Genomic DNA, 21,502 nt, shown 5'->3' with positions numbered 1-21,502 from the left:
TACCCACTTTGGTGAGAGTTTTTATCATAAACATGGTATTGGTACAAAAACAGACATATAGACCAATGGAACAGAATAGAGAGCCCAGAAATGAACCCATAAACTTTTGGTCAACTCATCTTCAACAAAGGAGGCAAGAATATACAATGGAATAAAGACAGTCTCTTCAGCAAATGGTGTTGGGAAAACTGGACAGCAGCATGTAAAGCAATGAAGCTAGAACACTCCCTTACACCATACACAAACATAAACTCAAAATGGATCAAAGACTTAAACATAAGATAAGATACAATAAACCTCCTAGAAGAAAATATAGGCAAAACATTATCTGACATACATCTCAAAAATATTCTCCTAGAACAGTCTACCCAAGCAATAGAAATAAAAGTAAGAATAAACAAATGGGACCTAATGAAAATTTCAAGCTTCTGCACAGCAAAGGAAACCATAAGTAAAACAAAAAGACAACCTACGGAATGGGAGAAAATTTTTGCAAATGAAACTGACAAAGGCTTGATCTCCAGAATATATAAGCAGCTCATATGACTTAATAAGAAGCAACCAAACAACCCAATCCAAAAATGGGCAGAAGACCTAAACAAGCAATTCTCCAAGGAAGAAATACAAATGATCAATAGGCACATGAAAAAATGCTCAATATCACTAATTATCAGAGAAATGTAAATCAAAACTATGATGAGGTATCACCTCACACCAGTCAGAAGCTAACTGGCCTTTAGCCAGAGTTCAAGACCGAGTCAAGATAGCATCTGAAAAACACCACTTATGGGAAATCGTTACAGCTCCATTCGTGGTCGTACTACAGGACTGCAGGGTCCCTCCTCAGAGATACACTCAGCTCTTCGGTCAGCAGCTGGTGAGTCTGAAAGCTGGCTCAAGTCCAGAAAATTGGCAAAGTATGTTTTTTTTTTTTTAGAGTAGCAATGTCATCTGTTCTTGCTTTAGATTAGATATATTTAAAGCAGTATTTTGTCTGTCTTGCCTTTAGGGCCACCACGTTAACATAATCACCTGCACAACTTTCTGAGGGTCAGACACACTAGGCTGCCACTCTGACTTTGTGAATCATTTACAATATTTGTGACTAGCCCCTCCTTTCAGCCTCTATGATTCCATGGACTTATCATCCTCTTCATTTTTAAATGAGCCAAGCTCTGTGACATCCTCTTCTTCTCTGATCCAGGAAATACAGAAGAAAAGCATCACTGAATTTCTCAGTGAGGCTAGTGTCCCTTACCAGTGTTTTGCTGATGACCTTGGTGAACTGCGTGTCTTCTGGGTCTTCCCAGAAATGTAATCTTTTCGTAGGCCATCAGGCTTTACCCAGAATATCCACTCATTTGTGCCTACTTCCCTGAGCCTTTTAATTCACTTCTCAACTGTCTGCCAAAGCATTTCTGGCATTTCAACTTGTTTCAGCAAAGCCATCACTTTCTAAAGGTTCCTAGTACCACCCCAGCAGTAAATTTTTAAGTTCTTGCTGTGTGTTAAATCCTGTATCACAAAAGAGGTCCCAAGTCAATAAAGGCTTTCTTATCCAATCTTCTGTGACCCTCTTGATCAGGCACCCTCAAAATTGAGTCCTACTTTTACCCCCTTAGTTCCTGCCAATACCTGGCAGCTAATTATTATAGCTCTTTTGATATACAGTCCTTCTCTCTTAAGATACGCGGCATATTCCTAAGATATGCTGTTACTTATCCCTTGCTGATGGTCTTGAAGACAAGACAAGAGGTCAGGAGAGACCGTCAGGTCAGCCCCTGTTGCCTTGGTCGGGAGAGGTTTCTGACTCAGTCCCTTCCCGCACAGGGAGATCGCAAGCTCTTAATAGCGAGGACTGGCCACCTAGGGAGACTCTGAGGGTTCAGAGAAATCTGAGGAGTTGAAATGTTTGGCTTTGTTCACCAAGATCCCATGTATCAGGGTCCCACATTCTCCCAACCAGGGTCATGACCTTGACACAACAGACCTGAGCAAATGAATATTAAAATATCCTTGAAACTTGGCAACTCTATTAAATCCTGAGTTTATCTTTTTCTTCTCTCTCCCGTAGGCAATAAAGCCTTCTGACTTTCACATTTAGTTTTCAGTTATTTGTTAACAGCTTTTAGGCTTTCAATACCTTTTAGTTAGTGTATCAGAGATATTTAATTTCAAAGAACAGATTCTACTGACTTAGTATGCAGCGTTTTCTCTGTATTTGCACCAGTGACATGGGCTGCCAGCTTGAGCTAAGGACTGTCCATGCCCCACAGTCCTCTTGATATATGGTCATCATGTCCAGCTGGGCAAGAAGTGATCTAGTTCTAAAAGTCCTGTTCTGGTACCACTGAGCCCTGTGAGAATGAGACACTGATATGGAATTAGGATGACAAGAGTTTTACTGAGGTGACATACCTGGGAAAGGAAATTGGAAGAGGCAGGACTGGGAAGGGATAGTCATCAATTCATGGTGTAGCTCAGTCTACAAAACAGGAAATGAATACTACCTAATGGAGAAGTCCCACACTGAGCAGAATGACTACACCCTGATGGCACCCACAGTCTCGCTCATTCATTGGCTGGGGCCCTTCTGTGGAAAGCGTGTCCTCAGTTCGAAGACAGAGGCTGACGTGATGGATGTAAAGCTGTCAGGCTCTCCACGATCCTGAAAGGGGACCTTAGTGGTGTATCCCTATCTCTACTATAAGTAGCTAAATAACCAACTAACTGAATAAACCAATGAACAAATGAAAAGGAGAAAAAGTAAGTATTCTAGCCGCAACAATGATTTCACTAGTAAAGCAACATGTCCTGGGTAAGTCCATGACATACTGATAACCAGAAGTCAAGTCAGGTTCATCTTCCAGGTCGTGGCGTGGAGACTTTGGGTAATGATGTGTAGCAGAGCTCCCAGTGTTAATTTGAGAAGCCTGGGATGCACTGAGAATCAAAAGCCGGTTTCATAGTCATCCGTTAAGGGCAAGTGCCCCCATTAACTTTGTTGTATATGAATTATCCACATGTAATTCAGTATCACAAATGCTTTTTCCAGCTGCACTTTATTGAAAGTGCCACCCTTTGCACAAAAAGCATTGTCTTTTGCGGGGAGCATTTACTATGTTAGGTACAAAAACCAGACTTAGTTCAGCTCCTCACAAAGTCATAGGACACAATAACTGCGGATGTTACTGAAGAACACAACAAACTTACCTACAGAGAATGCACCAGAAACATGTAAGAAGAGTAGCTTTAAAGTAGAGTTGACAGTGAAAGGACTGGTGAGAGGTCTGTATAATAACAAACCTGTGATGGGGGAGAAAAAGTGAGGACGATTATTAAGATGTGCAAAATCCATTTTTCGGAGATTAAACTCAGAGATAAAGAAAATCCCACAGATTGAGGGGAAAATTAGAAAAACATATCAATTAGATATTAGAGGACATCGATTGGATATTTAGAGACACAAGAGAGTTCCAGATTGAAATCCTGCACTGAATTTGCTAAGGCAGGTCAAAGCCATGAAGATCATACAGTTGTCTAAAGCAGAGACAAGCACATTTTCTGCACCCTTCTCCTTTTCTTTTTCCAGGTGGGTGGGTCTGAGGCAAGGACAATGGGAAGACTGAGGGATCATGGTCCTAACTGGACAATCGGAAAGCTTTTTTTAGAATCAGCCATGAGAAGTGAACATGTTTGTGTTTATCTACCTGCCTATTTTAGAGAAGGCAAAATAATCTGCAGAAAACCTTGAAGCTAAGCACTTCATAGAAGGCTAATATTAGCAGATCTTTATAAATATGATATTTCAAATATGTGAAATCGCTCTTCAACTCCCATGCTGTAATTTTATGTTCTACAAGCAATCTTCTGATTAGAGCTTGGCTTTTATTTTGTCCACAGAGAAAGAATGCATATGGGAGCTCAGTCCCTATGTAGCAGCCTTTGTAGTTTTTAATGGAAACCAGTAAATCAGTGTTTTTGTTATAGACACTGGTGTCTGTGAGTTTTATTGAATTCCAGCTGTGAGAGATGTAGAATCATTCAGTATACTCAACGTCAGGTTTCTATACCTATGAGGCTGAAGTCTGGCCTATGAAATGAGCCGACTTTGCCAAGATATGGGCCAATTTATAGGGGTCCCTTATTTATTGCGATATCTTTGAAGTTTTCACATAAATATGAATATGAATCATTATTAGAATCTTCTAGAATGTAAGCTCTATGAGTGCAAGCAACTTTGCTTTATTCACTGATGTATCCCAAGTGCCTAGGACAGTGCCAAGCACAGAGTACGCACTCAGTAAGTATGTGTTGTTAATCACTCACTCTCATTAAATAAAACTGTTGCTAGTTTTAGTTTAAGTTTTAGTTAAACTTACATTATCACAGATAATCAAGGATTATGCATTTATTTATATTCTTTGTACCCTTGAATGATTCCTACAGATCCCGAAGCATAGAGCAAAACATCACCTTCTATACTAGAATTCATTATTAAGCCACATATATTGGCAGTTCTTTACAATAACACAGTTAAAATTCCAACTTATCTAAAATCATCTAGTTTACTATCAACTGTTTATTTTCTTCATCTGTATTTTTATTCATTATAGATTTTGTCAAGCGTTGGTGAAATATTTCCATATTTAAATATACCATTTTCTCCAAGGAGGAATTTACCAGGTGTTGAGAGATTTCATGGGTGAAATGATAATTTTGAATATAAATGGAAAAGTCAGTACAACCAATTCTTGTCTTATGAGTGAGTGCAGAAAAAGGTTTGGCTCTTACAAAAGCTGGAAAAGTTGGCTTACAATTTTCTGTTTTTCTTGCAGTTAAAGAATGCTTTTTGAATTCTAATGTGCAACATGATTTCAGGTATTCCACTGTAACATACTTGAAATTCAGTAAAAAAAAAAAAAAAAGTTTACACTAGCCACATTGTAAATGGATTCTCAGCGTTTTTTTTAAGTGTGATGTTTTTCTAAATATTGAAAGAAGACTGAGCCACCTTTTAAAGGGAGTTACTCTCAAAGAAATGAGTCAAGTAGAGACGCAAACGCGGTGGAAGGTGTTAAGCCCAAGCAGGGGCTGGGCTACCATGGCGATGGCTTCGGATTGCCCAGCAATCAGTTCTCACCCTGGTGCCTTCTTCTAGTACGACTCTGACCCTGGCTGCAGAGTAGGCACAGAACCCAGGCAAGCTCCCCTACGATGGCCAGACACGTGACCCAGCAGGACCAATCAGTGCCCTTCTCTGAAATTTTTGTATGAATATTGGGGGTTAAAAGGGGAGTTTATTCCTGCTCTGGAAGTTAATCTTCATAAAGTAAATGTGGAACTTGGAGCAGCCATTTTCCCAAGCCACAGGGCAAAAGTTTGTCAATGGAAGGAAGAAATAAAACAAGGGAAACTGAACTGAGAAACAGAAAAGAGGTCAAGAGAAGGGGAGGTTGTAATGCAACTGGTTTACAGGGGGCACAGTGATGTAGTCGGGGGTGTCAAGGAGGCTTTTGATCAGTCAATTAGTCTGCTTGGGCTGCCGTAACAAAATACCATTAGTATTACCTATAGGTATTTATTTCTCACAGTTCCAGAAGTTTAGAAGCCCAAGATCAAGTGCTGGTGTATTTGATTCCTTTCTTTCTTTTTGTGTTTTTTTTTTTTTTTTCCCAGGGGAAAGCAAGAATGCAGTCCCCCATTACCACAAATTACACAGTAGAGTTTCCCACATTTGGGGAAACTGTAGGAGTCAGCATATCCAGAGGGCAAGGATAAGCCTCCCCTGGGAAACCACTTTCATGACCATGGTGTCTCCTTCCCCTGCCGGGTAAGTATAGATTTAGTTTCTGATGAGACCTCTCTTCCTGGCTTGTAGAAGCCACCTTCTTGCTATGTCCTCTGCTTTTTCCCCTTCTTATAAGGCCACCAAGCTATCTGATTAGAAACTCACCTTTATGATCTCATTTAACCTTAATTACGTCCTAAAAGTCCCATCTCTAGATATAATCACATTGCCAGGAATACAGCTTCAACATATGTAGATTGCGGGGAACAGGTCACTCCATAGCAATCACAGAGTTAATTAGCTTCTTCACTCTTGCCAGATCTCCCCCATATTGGTGCTTTTATGCTGCTGCTCCCTCTGCTCTGCTTGGTTCACTGTTGCTCATCCACAGCTCAACTAATCATCATTTCTTCATGGAAGCTTTCCCTGATCTCTAAGATTAGATGAAACCTCCTCATTATGCTCTTACTTTATGCTCTCAGGCTGCCATGTGCTTTCCTTTTGGAGCACTTCCATAATCGTCGGGTTATTTGTGCAAGTGTTTGCTCCAGGCCTGTTTTCCTGTTTTGCCTCTGACATCCTTGGGGCCAATGGCTGTGCCTGATGTTCTCATCAGCGTATCTGCAATATTATCATTGCACCTGGTAGGTTGTAGGCAGCCATCAGAAGTTTCTCGAGTCAACATAAGGATGAAATATAAATCTGAGACTAACCTGGTTATAAAGGGCCAAATATTTTCCAAGCAGAGGTAACAGCGTATGCAACAACTCTGAAATAGTTAGGATCTTACCTAAAGGGAGGCGTTTTGTAAAATAAAACTACAATGAGTGAAACATGGAGGGTGACAAGGGTGCAAAGCCTGGAAGGGATCTGATTCTGCAGGTTCTTATTCTTCATTTTTAGGGAATTTTGTCTTTTCGTCCTAAAAGAAATGAACAAATATTGAAGAATTTTAAGCAGGAAAATGATGCTTTCTTTTGCATGTTATTAGAATCTCTCTGGCTCCTAAGTAGGAAATGGTGGACAATAGCAAGATGGATATAAGGAGAACAGAGAGAGGTCTTATAAGAATCTAGAAAGGAAATAACTGAAACTGAACTGTGGTAGTGACAGAGAGATGCGGGACCAAGAATATTAAAAAATGCTTGAATGAGGATACACGATAGTTTATATTTAACCTATAGGAAGGCAGTCAAATATTTTTATTATAACTGACTAATGCTCTACTTTTGCAAACAGTAGGTCAACTTTCCATTTATGTCAAAACTATTCAACATACTCTGTTATGGTTAAGATTATTTAGTGCCAAGAAAATAGAGATGAGGAGTAGTAGTAATGTATGGAAAGTCAATCATTCGCTATTAAAATCCTTCAGGCATTCAATTTTATGGAAGTTCTGCAACCAGCTAAGAAAGAAACCAATTCATAAAGATGCATAAATGCACGTCATAATGTTTAGGGTATGCTCGCTTGTATTTTGCTGTATTAATAATAAATTCCAGAGCTTAAATCAATAGGTATATAAATTAGAGGTCCTTTACTGAGGGCTTTGTTTTATATAATCCTTTTGTAAAGTATGAGATGCTTAATTCCATTAAAAATGAAAAAACTCAGTGTGAAGCTTATAAAAACTCTAAATAATCAGAAAACATTGGTGAAGTTTTTGAAGGACATAAGCTGCTTTGGTTTCTTTTGTTTTTCCATTGACTTTTAGTCAACAGTTGGGAGTCAGGAATTTGCTTATTATTTTAAAATTAATTTGAACAGTAGTTAAAGACTGGTAGAATGTATCTGCGTAATGAAACACTTAAGTCAAGATGGGTGACTAAACAGTCGGGTTTTTCACTACTCCTTTTGAAAAACCTATTGAAATGCCCAAAATAAATACTAATAAAATAATAACTGTGCTAGTGACCTCAACAGATTGCAAAGACTCAGGAAACAAGAGAACTGATGAATTAATAGAGTTGACTGCACATTAAATAAGGGGACAGTGTGACTGTGAAACAAGGTAACTTTAGACTGGTGAGTCCATGCTGCTCAAAGATAGGAACTAGCTTCAAAAGGTGAGTGTTCACCACAGAGTCCTGGAAACAACATCAGAAGGGGACAGAGGACCGTTTGCTTTATGTGGTCTGCCAAACGGTGGTAAACAACTGTTCTTTCTCTAAATGCTGCTGGCTCCAGCGTTGGCCACGGCATCACCAAGTGGAGTATGGTTCACCAAATGAAATGTGGATGCTTTGATGTGGGAAACTCTAAAAAAGAGCATTGAAGTTGTAGAAGTAGAGTACTGCCATAAGAAAAAGGGGACCCCAAAATAAGAAAGTGATCTATGAAAAGAAAATTCACCCGGCCATGGTCCTAGTAGTCTTTTTTTTTTTTTTTTTTTTTTTTTTTTTTCCGCATCCCCCACCCCCTACCCCCTGGTCCTAGTAGTCTTGCTTTACATTTCTGTATCTCTTTTAGAAAAATTTTGTTAATTTTCACAAAAATAAACTGCTAGAATTTTGATATGGATTTTATTAATTGTATAGAAAAATTAAGAGAGAAATCACCTCTTTGCCTTATAAGCTTTCTAGCTACGAGCATCGTGTGACCTGCTATCTATTTAGGCTGATTCCTCTCTGTAACATTTTGTAGATTTCCACTGTAAAGTTCTTACACATATTTTGCATATTTTGAATATTCCCAAACATTGCCTATTTTTGATGCCAATTTAAATACTATCACTTAAAAATAACTCCTAAATAAATTGATTTTATTTGGAAATGCAGTAGGATTTTAAATATTGATCATTTGTCTAATACTAATAAGTTTAGCAGGGATGTAGTTGTATTTATTTTGTTTTTTTGTTGTTTTCTTATGGTGTTTTAAGACATCAATATTTACTGAGGTTAAGCATTAAGTTACTTTTACAGATGGTTTATCATTTCACAGCATATGGAAACGATCTTTCAAATGTCCACCTGGTCAGGTCCAACTTCAGTTATAATTTAAGTAACAGGGTGTCAATTAAGAAAATTAAAATATAATAATCACATGATCTAATTCTAGAGGGTCTAAAGCAATAAAATTAGATATCCTAAAGTTACAGTAAAGCTATTTATATTCTGAAAACAGTATCTTAGAGTTTATAATTGTATAAAATTTCAAAAGAGTAAATGCAAAATCAATTAAGTAACACGTTAAACCAAAAAGGCATCCACCAGAATTAATTTAATTTAAAGAGAGAAAACAAATCAGATACCCTGCTGAGTGTGTAAATGTTTGGGATTTGGCTCCTGTCAGCCTCAGTCAGACCTACGCATCACCCTGGATCCCTGAGCCTTTAATCGCATCCCTCCTGCTCTCCTGGGGACCCGATGAGAAAGGGTATTCTGGGCCACATGTGGAACAGTAGACACAAAGGGTCACTTGGAAAAAGTTGCATTTCAAACTCGAATTCAGCCAATTTTTGTGACCGTTTTCTTTCCATAGATAATTGAGCTTTCTCTTGGTCGAAATTACAGCCAACACATTTTCTTGAGCTCTTTTCTCTTGGGAATTGATTCACCTTGGACTGAAGGAAATGGAATATCCAATTGTTTCTCCAGGTCTTTGGCCGTCTTTCTACAGAAGCCAAGGTTCTGATCTACAAGGCTAATGTTTTCACATGCTATGTAGAGTTTCTCCTCCATTTCTAAGAACTAAATTCCCTCCTCCATTGATTTTCTGCAAAACTGCATTTTATCTTCTGATTTAGCCCAGGCAATGTCTGGAAGCAGGGGAAGCTTCTGAATCTCACTTCCAAACTGTGCATTTTCTCACTGCACAGAAAGGCGCCTGCTTTGTTTGGGGACTTGCTCTTTCTTTCATTTAAGTTTATTTAAGGAGACACTTAAGTTAACAGCATCAGTGAGCTTCTTCAAACTGACCTCTGACTGACAATCTTGGCTTCCATTTTTGATACCCTTTTTGTCCAGGGCCAACTTGTCATCATTGTGTAATCTTCTCTAAAGAGAGCAGGTAAGTTTATCACCTTAATCTTATAGCTCACCTCCTGTTCCCTTTGTTTGTCAATGTTTTCTATAATTTTTTTTCCCTGTTACTTCAATTTTTGTACTCTTTTTCTTTTCAGCATCTTTTTTGGGCAAAGAGCTAAGCCACTTTAAAAACCTACCTGAAGCTGAACATTTTCATCAAAGTTATTAACCATTTCTTCCTGATTCTGTTCAGTAAGTATTCTTCTGAAATGACTTCCAGATATTTTAGGCCTCAGTCATCTGAGACTAGGGAGCTGGATGCCTCCTTTGAGTGACTGTGTCTGTCCTTCAAGACTAGCCATCATGTCCTGAAATGAGCTTTTTGGCAACTCTGTTTTTCTGTTCTTGATTGAGAAAGTCCACTGTATCCCACAGGGAAAAGGTAGACCTGTCTGCATCTCTACGAAGTACTACCAAATACAGATTTTGTAACTTCAAGGGACTGGCCTCCACCGCAGGTGACCCGAGGGCTTCAAAGGTGTATATAGTGGGTCGAAAATTCTCACTGACTTTAATTGACTCTCCGACTCGAGCAGCAAGTCAAAATTTCCAAGGGAAAAATCAAGTACATTTGAGTTTCATGTCTATAATTGAGACACCACCATCAGAACACTGCACAGCTACCACAAGCCTGGCTGGAAAGACATTTTTTGTGTGACTATTCAGCAGGGCATGTCCCCTGTGGCTCCAGTGGTCACTGCCTCTGGCCAGCACCCTGGGGGTTACAACGTCCCGCAGAGAGCCCTGGAGTATTACACCTTGGAATGAGTCCCTGACAACTAGGACAGACCATCAGGGGGGCTATGGGACAAGGAAAGAGGGCAAGTTATAAGCTAGTACTCTTTACCTTTGCTGTGGTCACTGCACAAGTAGAGAAGGTTACAGCATACTGGGGAAAATGAACAAGTCTGAGCATAGCCAGAGATAACCAGTCCACAGGTTGGGACCCACAGGTTAACCATGAGGATGTAGGCAGAACCATGCCATAATCAAACCTACAGAACTAAAAGTGAACTAAACTGGGTTTCCAGTTCTGTTTCTGTTTGTTCAATAACCTCACGAGCTGAGACTTCAAAATCACAACCAACATGAGGAAAACAATGCAGATAATAAATTATCCTCCTTTGGAGTATTCTAGTTAAGCCCAACTACCCTATGAGGTTGGCAATCCCATGAGGGTGAAAATTCTATCAAGGCCATCATTCCATGAGGCTGTTATGTCTCTTTTAACAGATAAACCTACACTTGGACAGGTTACATGGCTTGGTCAAGGACACCAACTATTAAGGTGCAGGGCTGGATTTTGAATAAAAATTAACTGACTTGAAGTTCAGTGGTTTTAGAAATACTTCTATGTTGCTTCATAGGAACAACCTACTCACCCACCCTCTACTGTTAAAATAAAGAGACTGGTAAATGATGTCTATAGGCCATGAAACTCAAAAATTCTTCAGTCCCCTCATCATTCTTTTCACCTATTTAATACAATAGTGAAGCGTCTATTACATGTGTTATTCACCCATTTATTTGATGATCAGTAATGGAACAACCCCTATGTGACAAGTACTAGTGTTACAGAAATAGGCTGGTCAAGGAGACAAGCAAGTTAAAGGACCAGCACAACATCTGTGACAAGCGCTATTAGAGACGCTAGCACAAGCCCAGGGAGGACAGCCGGCAAGCGGGAGGTGGGGCTGGAGACAGAGCAAGAGCGCAGTGAGAATTACAATGAAGTGAGCTTCTTAACTCACTCTGTGAGGCCAGTATTACCTTAATGTCAGTGCTATGAGCAGAGGACAGGATTTTCAAGGTAATGGGAACAGTACATTAAGGACAGTCAAAAAAGTAAACCTGTGATTTTCAAAACTACAAATAGCTGTAACAGTGGAAGCACTGGGCAAGACAACTGAAGTGACAGGGTATCACTGGAGCACACTGTCGAGGAGCACTTACAGTAAAAACTTGGCGAGGACTTTTGATTTTTGGTCCAACGTGTAAGGAGCTTGGAAGTTACCACTCCAGTCCTTGCACCATAACAAGCAGAAAAAACTGAAAAAGTGTGTTTTGAAATATGCCGAGAGCTCTCTCTGTTATTTAACAAGAGAAGTGCCCTCAGGAGAATCTATTTTACCAGAGCCTAACTACCTGGGGTTTTTACCAAAGCCTAATATTCCTGGAGGAAGAGAAATACACAAATGCAGCCTTTTCCAGCCTTTAATACGGGGGAAGAGAAATACTATTATCATGGGCATATAGAATGCCTCCCTTTCTTCCACACCTCACCACCTCATCTACAGGGCTCTTGTGTAACAGCGAGGGATCACAACTAAAAGAACTACAAGTCTTAGACCCTCTTCAAGGACTCTCTAGGGACACCCCAAAACAATATGGGAAGATAGAAATAGGATATGAAAGGAAATTTAGCCTTTACTATCACAGCTACAGCAAAAAGTAAACCCAGTCTTATTCCTAGACAGCTAAACGTTAAACTTCACACCAACAGCCTATCTACCCTAGTTCCCTTAACTTGATACAGCATGTTTGGCTTTTCACAAAAAATTACAACATGTGCTAAAAGTCAAGACACCCAGTCTAAAGGGACAAAACAAGTATCAGAACCAGACTCAGCTGTGGCCGAGATGTAGAATTATAAGGCTGGGCATTCAAAACACCTATGATCAATATGCTAAGGGATATACTGGGAAAAGTGGACAATATGCAAGACCAGAAAGATAATAGAGCCAGGGAAATGAAGACTCTAAGAAAGAATTCAAAGCAAATGCTAAGAAGACACAAATTATTAATATAAAAATGAAGGACCAGCCATCACTACCAATCCCGTGTACATTAAAAGGATAATGAAGGAATATTATCAACAACACTATTCTCACAACTTTGATAACTTAAGAGGAAGCTGACCTATTTCTTGAAAAATGCAATCCACCAAGACTCACACAAGGAGAAACAGTTAAACTCCACAGGCCTAAACAAATTAGAAAAATTGAATCACTAATTAATAACTTTCCAAGGGTAAAGTACCATGCCCAGATGGGTTCACTGGTGAATCTGTCAAACATTTAAAGAAGAAATGATACCAATTCTCTACAGTCTGTTCCAGAAAATAGCAGATGGAACTATTCTTAACTCACTCTCTGAGGCCAATTTTACCTTAAAACCCAAATCAGAGAAGAAAGAAACACTGCAGATCAATATTTCTCATGAACATAGATACTAAAATCCTTAACACAACATTAGCAAATCAAATCCAACAATGTATAAAAAGAATAAATAAAAAGATGTGCATACATGTCTAAAATTGTTATGAATTCCATTTTCCATTATAAAGTATGCCTCTTAAGATCAACAAATGACTTGAGTAGAAAATATAGTGTGGCTTTAAGTAATGAGGACTTTTATTTCTACACGTGAATTTGAAGTAAGTCGAGTCATTTGAAATGAATGACTCAGTTTTGCCTATTATTATACCAGAAGTCTTGATTGTTCATGTTTATTGATATAGTTGAAATCGTCAAATCATCTTATAATCAATGTTTCATCTTTAACTTTCAGAAAGAGACATGTGCGTCCTGAATGGGGGGGGGGGGTTTGCTAATCTAGGACCAATTTTCTTGTCAAGAACAATTAGTAAAGCTGGAAAAAGAGAAATAAAACCTTATTTTTGAAGGCATCAGAGAGTTACCAAGACTAGTAAGTACTTGAGGAAATAGTTAAGTGGTAAGAAGAACTTTTCCGCTTCCCCCACATATGCTGTAATTTCTTTTGAACTGTTAAACATCACTAATAAGATTGTTTATTTGCTTTATTCTATAGCATATCTTCAAGAGTTCAAAACTATTACAACACAATCTTCTTCATATTTCTAGAAATAGTTTCCAAATTTTCTACACTTGTGTTCTTAAATGTAAGTGTAGATAAGAGTCTCTAGAAATCTAAAACCTGGCCATAGCAAATCCATTGCAAATATACATCCAAACAAGAGAAATTTTAAATTGATACAGTTGGTATATAATCTTTTCTACATATTGGCCTCCCTTAAAACAAAAAAACATCTAATCAGAGACAAAGTTTCACAGTGAGACAAATTAGAAATTTGGGCAAATAAATTGTAATCATGTCCAAACCTTCTGTGACTGCAAGCTTGTGTATCTGCTCACTGGTTTCATATGGAACTGCTCTGCAGTGAAGAAGCAGACAGGATTAACTTGCTGTCAAACAAGGAATGAAAACTAATCCTTGTTGACAACGTATATCTGTTGTGAATGAAGCGATGACACTTTCTTCTAAACACTCCATTTTCCAAATGTTCCTTACCAAAATCCTCTATTTCCCAAGGAAAAAAAATTTCATATAGGCAATTGCTCAGTAAGTAACGTTTTAAAGAATTTAATAAAGACACAGAAATGGGGTGCCTCAATTTATATATGATCTGCTTGTATACTTATGGTATATTGATTTTTTCTCCTAGTGAAAAAAATGTAGGTGGAGAAATTTAAGATATGCACATCTATATCTTTGATAGGAGATGCTTTTTTCTCTAAATTTTAGAAGGGTATCACAGTAGTTCCCCTTTATCTGAGGGAGTTACGTTCCAAGACCCACAGTGGATGCCTGAAAGTGAGAACAATACCAAATCCTATACACACACACACACACACACTGTGCTTTTGCCTATACAGACATATATATGGTAAAGTTTAATTTATAAATTAGGCACAGTAAGAGATTCACAGCAATAATTACCAATAGAACAACTGTAATAATCTACTGTGGTAAAAGTTATGTGAATGTGGTCTCTCTCTCTCAAATTATCTCATTGTACAAATTTAATGCCTTCTCCATCTTAGCTAAGCATTTATGCCTTGCGGCTGTACCTCTGCAGTTTGAGGTGGGACAGCAAAACTAACATGAATTTCTCTTTCTTTCACCACAATGCCAAAGATAGCAGACATTTTTACTGTACATCTTAGCAACCCCAGCATATGATTCTTTTTCTTACTAAGTCGAGAATTTTCACCTTTTGACTTAAAGGAAGCACTTTCTGGCTTCTCTTTGGCACAGCCAAATCGCCAGCATCACTATTCTCGTGCAGTGGAAACATTAAGTAAAATAAGGGTCAGCTGAACACAGGCACTGCAACACCAGGACAGTAGATCTGATGACCTACTACGTGACTAACGGGCAGGATACACTGGACAAAAGGATGACTCACATTCTGGGTGGGAAGGTGTGAGATTCCATCACACTACTCAGAACGATACGCAATTTAAAACTTATGAGTTATTTACTTCTAGAACTTTCCATTGAATATTTTTAGAATTCTGTTGAGTATGAGCTAACTGAAACCACGGAAAATGCGACCTCAGATAAGGGGAGACCACTGTACTCTAAAGTAATGTACCTTTCTAAGTATGTCTTATGACATGATGTAACTCAATCTGATACGTCACATAACAGTAGTTTAGGCTGAGGGTATCTGGAAAAGAAACATTCTTGTCCAAAAGACTGGCAAGTCAAGATATTGATAATATTTACATACTTTGCAAGATTTGGGGGATTTTTTTCATCTCAAGTTTGTAATAAAAGTCAGTCATTTTGCTATATTAGCTTTTCATAAATAAATGATTTATCCTGTTTATTGTTTGGGAGGTAGTATCTTTAGAGAAGGTCAACACCGACTTTTAGAATAATTACATGTGTTTCAAGATGTTCTCCAGGGTATGTAAGTGCTACGATTATACAAATGGTTGCTCTTCAGTTGAGGCCTCCCATCCAAACTGAAGGCTTATCATTTTATTATGTACACTTTAGACGTTTATCTGCATAGTGAAACATACAGAAATAAAGAGTTAGCCATGGAAACTCTTCCTGACAAATAAGGTCCATGATTTGGCTGACAAGTTCAAGTTCGTAACAGAGTAATAACCAGTTTGTAGAACAGAATAAACTGGAATGGACTTGAACAAATATTTAGTTGATCAGTTTCTTCATTTCACAGACTACTGGGGCCAGAGAAATTGACACTTGTCCAAATTCTCAATGTTAGTGTGAGAAAATATCAAAGCTGAATCTGGATTCCCATGTATCTGTATTCTGTGCACCACACATAGTCCTTCAAGCATGTCAGTGTCCTCTCTACCAGGGAGCAAAGAGGCCAGTGACCGTGAAGAAGAGAACTGGCCCCAGGCATCCACCGACAGTTTCATTTTCAGCATAAACAATGTATATTTGAAAAAGAAACTAAAGTCATCATAAAAAAAGGCCTGAACTTAGAGTCAAAGTCTAAAGCTAGTTCACAGGCACTTCTTACTCCGTTTTTGGCCCCAAACAAGTCACTTTACAACCCTGAATCTGTTTATTTTCCCACTTACTTTCCTTCATAAGGGTGTAGAAGTTAAATAAGATACTCTCTTTGAAAGCTCCTTGAAATACATAGAGCACTGAAAAGTGTAAGGCATTCAGGAACTGTATTAAGCATTCCTAAGACTGGATATGACTTTGGATATGATTTGGCAAGTGTGGACCCAAGAAGCCAGCCTAGCAATTTATCTCAATTTCCAATGTGTAAAATATGTATAAATTAGATTTATATTACGATATTTTATTTAGTATTTTGTATTCTAAAGAGAGTGTTATTTTCTCTCTTAATCTCCTTCAAGCTTCTCACGGGGACTTGCACTAGCAGGCTTACAAAAATATTTTATGTTGTGTAACACGTATTAATTATATATTCACATATAAAAAAGTTGAACATTGTTTTAGATTTATTTGATAGAATTACTCCAGTAGAAAAAGGAAACTATGAAGCATGAAGAAGGAAATGAAAATACGGAGAGTTCCTTTTAGACTCTCAATGGAAATAACTATAGGCACTATACAGGTATTAGAGTGTATTTGTATTTATTTATCTGTGCATATCATAATATCATCCAAAACCCAAAGTGTCTATATTTTAACAGTTGTGTTTGGCCTCTTAAAAATAAGGTATCTATGAAACTTAAACACATAAAAACATATTAATAATAATAATAAAGATATTTCAATTGTATCAGAGAGCATGGACAGTAATATTAATAAAGGGTAGAAAAGTACTATGAAGCATCAGCTCAAAATACACTGCTCAAATTAAAAACTAACTGTTTGATTTTAACGTGTTTGTCAGTAACAAATTATTCAGTTAATTTGCTTCTGGAGTAAAGGAGCATATTTGTATTCAACAAATATTTAGTAATCAGCTCTAGGCCCCCAGATATCAATGATTTGTGTCCTTTCTTGTGAAATGTGTCAAGCTATAAATTTGTTACACTCTGTGCAATACATTGTGAGAAGGTTGATTGTTTTAAGAAAAAATTATGGAAACTTTTATACATTTCTATTTTTATTAACAAAATATTAAGCAATCATATCATAGAATAAATCATGTAAATAATACTAAAAATCAAAAAAAGCTTGAATTATTATTCTATGCATTAAATTCCCATGTAGCAATGTGCTTATTTTAGGTAAGAGCAGAGAAGGAGAACACCTGACAGGTGAACTTGCAAGTATTGAATAGTGCTCACTCATTTATACAGACACCTTTGGGGAGAACTTTGGGGGAAATCACTTTTAATCAAATCCATCAGTGACATTAGGATATACACAGATAGATTTGACAGATTTGGAAAACAAATGGAAACCAAACTGAAGGAAACCAATGAGATATTTAACAGATTTCACCATAATGGAAAATGTCTGGCATAGAAAGACCAGTTTAGCATCAGAATATAGGTTTTAGACCAGGATTGGTGGTGTTGAGAACCAGAATCAGACCAACTCAGCAATTTAGTGGGTATAAAGATGCTTGGGGAAAATTATTCACTTGAATTGAAAGAATCGTCCTAATAAACTCTATAACATGAAAAAAAAATTGTGTGTGTATTTTAGGAGGAGAGATTATAAAATCTCAGTCATTTAGTAGCCCACAAATTTTAAGACTATTAGGAGATAAACTCTATAAATATAAATTTAAAATAATTGTGGCAATTTAAAACTTTTTGTAAGAAATGTTTTCTTTTATGGATTAAAAGGACAGAATAAAAATGTATTATTTTCAATAGAAATATTTCCTAATATATTAAAATTATTTGTAGAGATCATAAAAGAAGAGAGCTCAGCAAGAAACCTAAATGAATTTATTGTGTTAGGGATGATAGTATATATATTGTTCCTGAGGTTTGACAATCTGAAGCATTTTTTTCTCCTTTTCCCTCTTTTCCCGTTCTAGTCTCCTCCCACTCCATTACTGCACATCCTTTCCTAACATTCAAAACTTCCTTATTCATCTCAAGAATTTCTAGTTAAATCGTAACATTACTGGTAGCCTTCAGGGTTTCCCCTAAGGGAAACTAGATAAACTGCACAGAGTCTTTGTAGAGAATAACACAATCTTCTCTTGCTTGGCAGAGGAAGCAAATTAAAGAAAAAGTAAGTGAATACACACGATTACTGAGAAACTAGTTGGACACAAATATCTGTCGTTTTCTTACAAAATGGTTGAATGGAACGAACATGGTTCAAAGACTTGCGTATTAACAAATCACTTAGTCACTGACCACTGAGACAGATATCTCAACTGAAAATAACACAAAAAGACAAAAACACCTCCCACTATACTACTAGGAAAAATTTAGAGATACTTGTGTTCTAAAATTATTTCTCTTTAAGATTAAAAGGATTAAAACTTACACATTTACTATGTATATCTGATGTAGTAATTTATGGAATGGAGACATATTAAGATAAAGTGGAAAATACATAATCTTTTGGCCATATTAATGAATTAGGAGATCTGATATGAAACAGGTAGTTTATAACCCACCATGAAAAATGGGAAGCCCTTAAACTGCATATTAGATGATCTCATGTAAGTTTCCAAAATATAAGTATATATATGTATGAAAAAACAATCTATACACCACACAGTAATCTCTGGCACTTGAAATTACAAGACATTAAGGAATAGTACACAAACGTGCAAATAGGAAAAAAAAAAAAAAACAGAACACTGCATGCCCTTTTACTGCCATTGTTTACCATTTCTAAGAAGGATCTTAGATCCCCAGAGAATGTATCTTTTTTATTTTTCTATTTATTATTTAATTGTAGCCCACAAACTGTGATGTCCCGTATTAACTTATCCATTTCTGTCTGGTAGACCAAACTAGCCAAACGGTTATGTGTGTACTTCCCTGTAGGACATTACCCAGGATTGCACCTTATTAACAAGATTATCCTTACAGCAGCATTCTTCTCTTCTTCCTGCTCCTCCTTCGCCTTCTTCTCCGCCTATAAACTATAATCTGCTCTTGAAATAAGCTTTACTGCTTCCATTTGAGTGATTTCCTCACTAATGGATGTTAAATCTTTGATATTTTATTGAGGTGTGGGTGGATCCTTAGTTATTTCCAAGTGCCAATATGCCAACAGTACTTTAACCTACCTCCCTCTCTCTCTCTCCCTTCTTCGCCCCTGCTCCTGCTCTCCCCTGATTCTGCTTTTGTTTTGCTTCAAATACTTGATCAAGTGTGATTCTGATTCTGGTCTGTGTATGGCCCAATAACTAATTCCTCACTGGGTGGCAGCAATGATTAGGATTCTGGTTTTAAGACTGGAACATTTGAAAATCTTTACTGAGATGATGGGCAATCTTTTTTTTTTTTCTTTCGGTCAGGTGAGAGATGATAGAATTCTTGTTACTTAGTTCTTTCTTTGTTTCTGTTATTTTCTATTTGTGAGCTTATCTCAATGTAGAAAACATTTCTTGCCCACTAGAAAGGAGAACAGCCCTTTGAGTGATTTGTTTGTTCTTCTTTTTTTGTGTTTATTTTTAACTTGTGACTGAGGTTGTAGAAAGGAACCTGCATGTTCTCTATATATCTATGTTTGTAATTAGCAAACACCTGTACCTCTTGATGTGAGTTTGAAATCTTTTCTTCCTTCATAGTATATCAATATATCGAACTATAAAATCTCCTAAGTTGAAGGGGCTTTGTTTAATTAATTTATAGAGACTAACACAGGTCACATAAATATCAGAGAACCCAAGAATTAGGGAACCTAGGGGAATAAAACAACTGGACATCTGAAACTTTAAATATGCTAGTGTTTTAGGAATTGGTAAGTATTCATTATTAATTAAGAATTAACAAATATTCAGTATCATTTTGATATGTAAGCTTAATATAATATCCAATATCCTTACTTAACTTAAGGAGTCAGACTAATGTTAAATCAAATAATTTAAAAAATAATATTTAGATACCTAGTGAAATATCAGATAAAACTGAATACTGTGTGTGTGTGTGTGTGTGTGTGTGTGTATGTGGATATATATATACCTTTATTTGTTACTTTGATATGTTACAGAGTGGCCATACTTGGGGGTCAAGTTAATGAACATGTCTGTTTAGTCCCTTAAGAATGAATAAAAGGGATGTGGGTATCAGCAGGTAGTCATTATTTCACTCAGTATCCTTTGCTGTCTGTCAACATCCCTGGCACTGACTGTCAGTTATCAATCACTACTTTCCAGTTTCCTCCTTGCAATAGAACTTACACTAACTGAAAGTTATAATTAGGATTGATGTTTGAGATTAGACCAGGAATGTTAATGGCATGGAAAAATGACTCTGTAGGTACACCGTAAGTTCTTCATTTTAAGAAAAAAAAGAACAGTTTGTCCTCAAGTAATTTTGTCAGGTCATTTCACAGTATATAAAAGTCAAGTATCAACAAAATATTAGCAAACAGAATCCAACAGCACACAAAAAAGATCATATACCATGATCAAGCTGGATTCATCCCAGGGACACAAGGATGGTTCAGCATACGCACATCAACCCATGTGATAGACCACATCAACAAAAGAAAGGACAAAGATCACATGATCATCTTAATAGATGTAGAAAAAGCATTTGATAAAATGCAACACCCATTTATGATAAAAACTCTTACCAAAGTGGGTATAGAGGAAACATATCTCAGCATAATAAAAGCTCTCTATGACAAACCCGCAGCCAACAGAATATTCAACAGTGGAAAAATGAAAGCCTTCCCACTAAAATCTGGAACAAGACAAGGATGCCCACTCTCACCACTTCTATTCAACACAGTCTTAGATGTCCTGACCACAGCAATCAGGCGAGACAAAGAAATAAAAGGGATCCAAACTGGAAGAGAAGAGGTAAAAGTGTCACTATATGTGGATGACATGATATTGTATATCCACACAAAAACTACCAGAGCTGATAAAAGTCAAGTAAATGGAAACACTTTAGTGTGTAGAGCAAAAGATTTGAGAGAAGCCGATTTTATTTAACTTAGCAATAAGCAGCCTGCGAACAATAAAACTGGAAAGCAAAGAAACATGTTAAAAATTTGGCATAATTTTAGTAGGATGGTCTTATTAATAATAGAGTTTAAAATGAGTTTGTGTACTTTCTGTTGCCACATATTAATGCAAAACTGAATTTTGTTATCAATTAACGTGATAATTGAAGTATGAAGTCATTTCTTAATAAGGGATATTAAAATGGTATGCCCAAACAGCTTGTTTTCCTGCCTCACCAGAATAAATAAATAATTTTCTGGTTTTTGTTTTGATTTTATCGTGTCTTGGAGATTTATA

The 21,502-nt window shown here is 37.1% G+C and overlaps 1 long non-coding RNA gene and 1 other non-coding gene across 3 annotated transcripts in view; both read right to left on the bottom strand.

The window, feature by feature from the left end:
- The window catches only part of LOC135321751 (uncharacterized), a 116,022-nt gene that overhangs the window by 33,974 nt on the left and 60,546 nt on the right, over positions 1-21,502 (bottom strand). For both annotated transcript variants that reach the window (XR_010381790.1, XR_010381789.1), the window contains one exon: positions 3,214-3,306. This is a non-coding gene — a long non-coding RNA (uncharacterized LOC135321751). The remainder of the gene's footprint in view (positions 1-3,213; positions 3,307-21,502) is intronic.
- On the bottom strand, positions 5,677-5,841 carry LOC116154138 (U1 spliceosomal RNA). The gene has a single exon (XR_004138029.1). It is a non-coding gene; the product is annotated as a U1 spliceosomal RNA (small nuclear RNA).

The sequence above is a fragment of the Camelus dromedarius genome, chromosome 7, assembly GCF_036321535.1.
Source record: "Camelus dromedarius isolate mCamDro1 chromosome 7, mCamDro1.pat, whole genome shotgun sequence".
Taxonomy (NCBI): domain Eukaryota; kingdom Metazoa; phylum Chordata; class Mammalia; order Artiodactyla; family Camelidae; genus Camelus; species Camelus dromedarius.
This window is presented reverse-complemented; position numbering and strand designations above follow the sequence as displayed.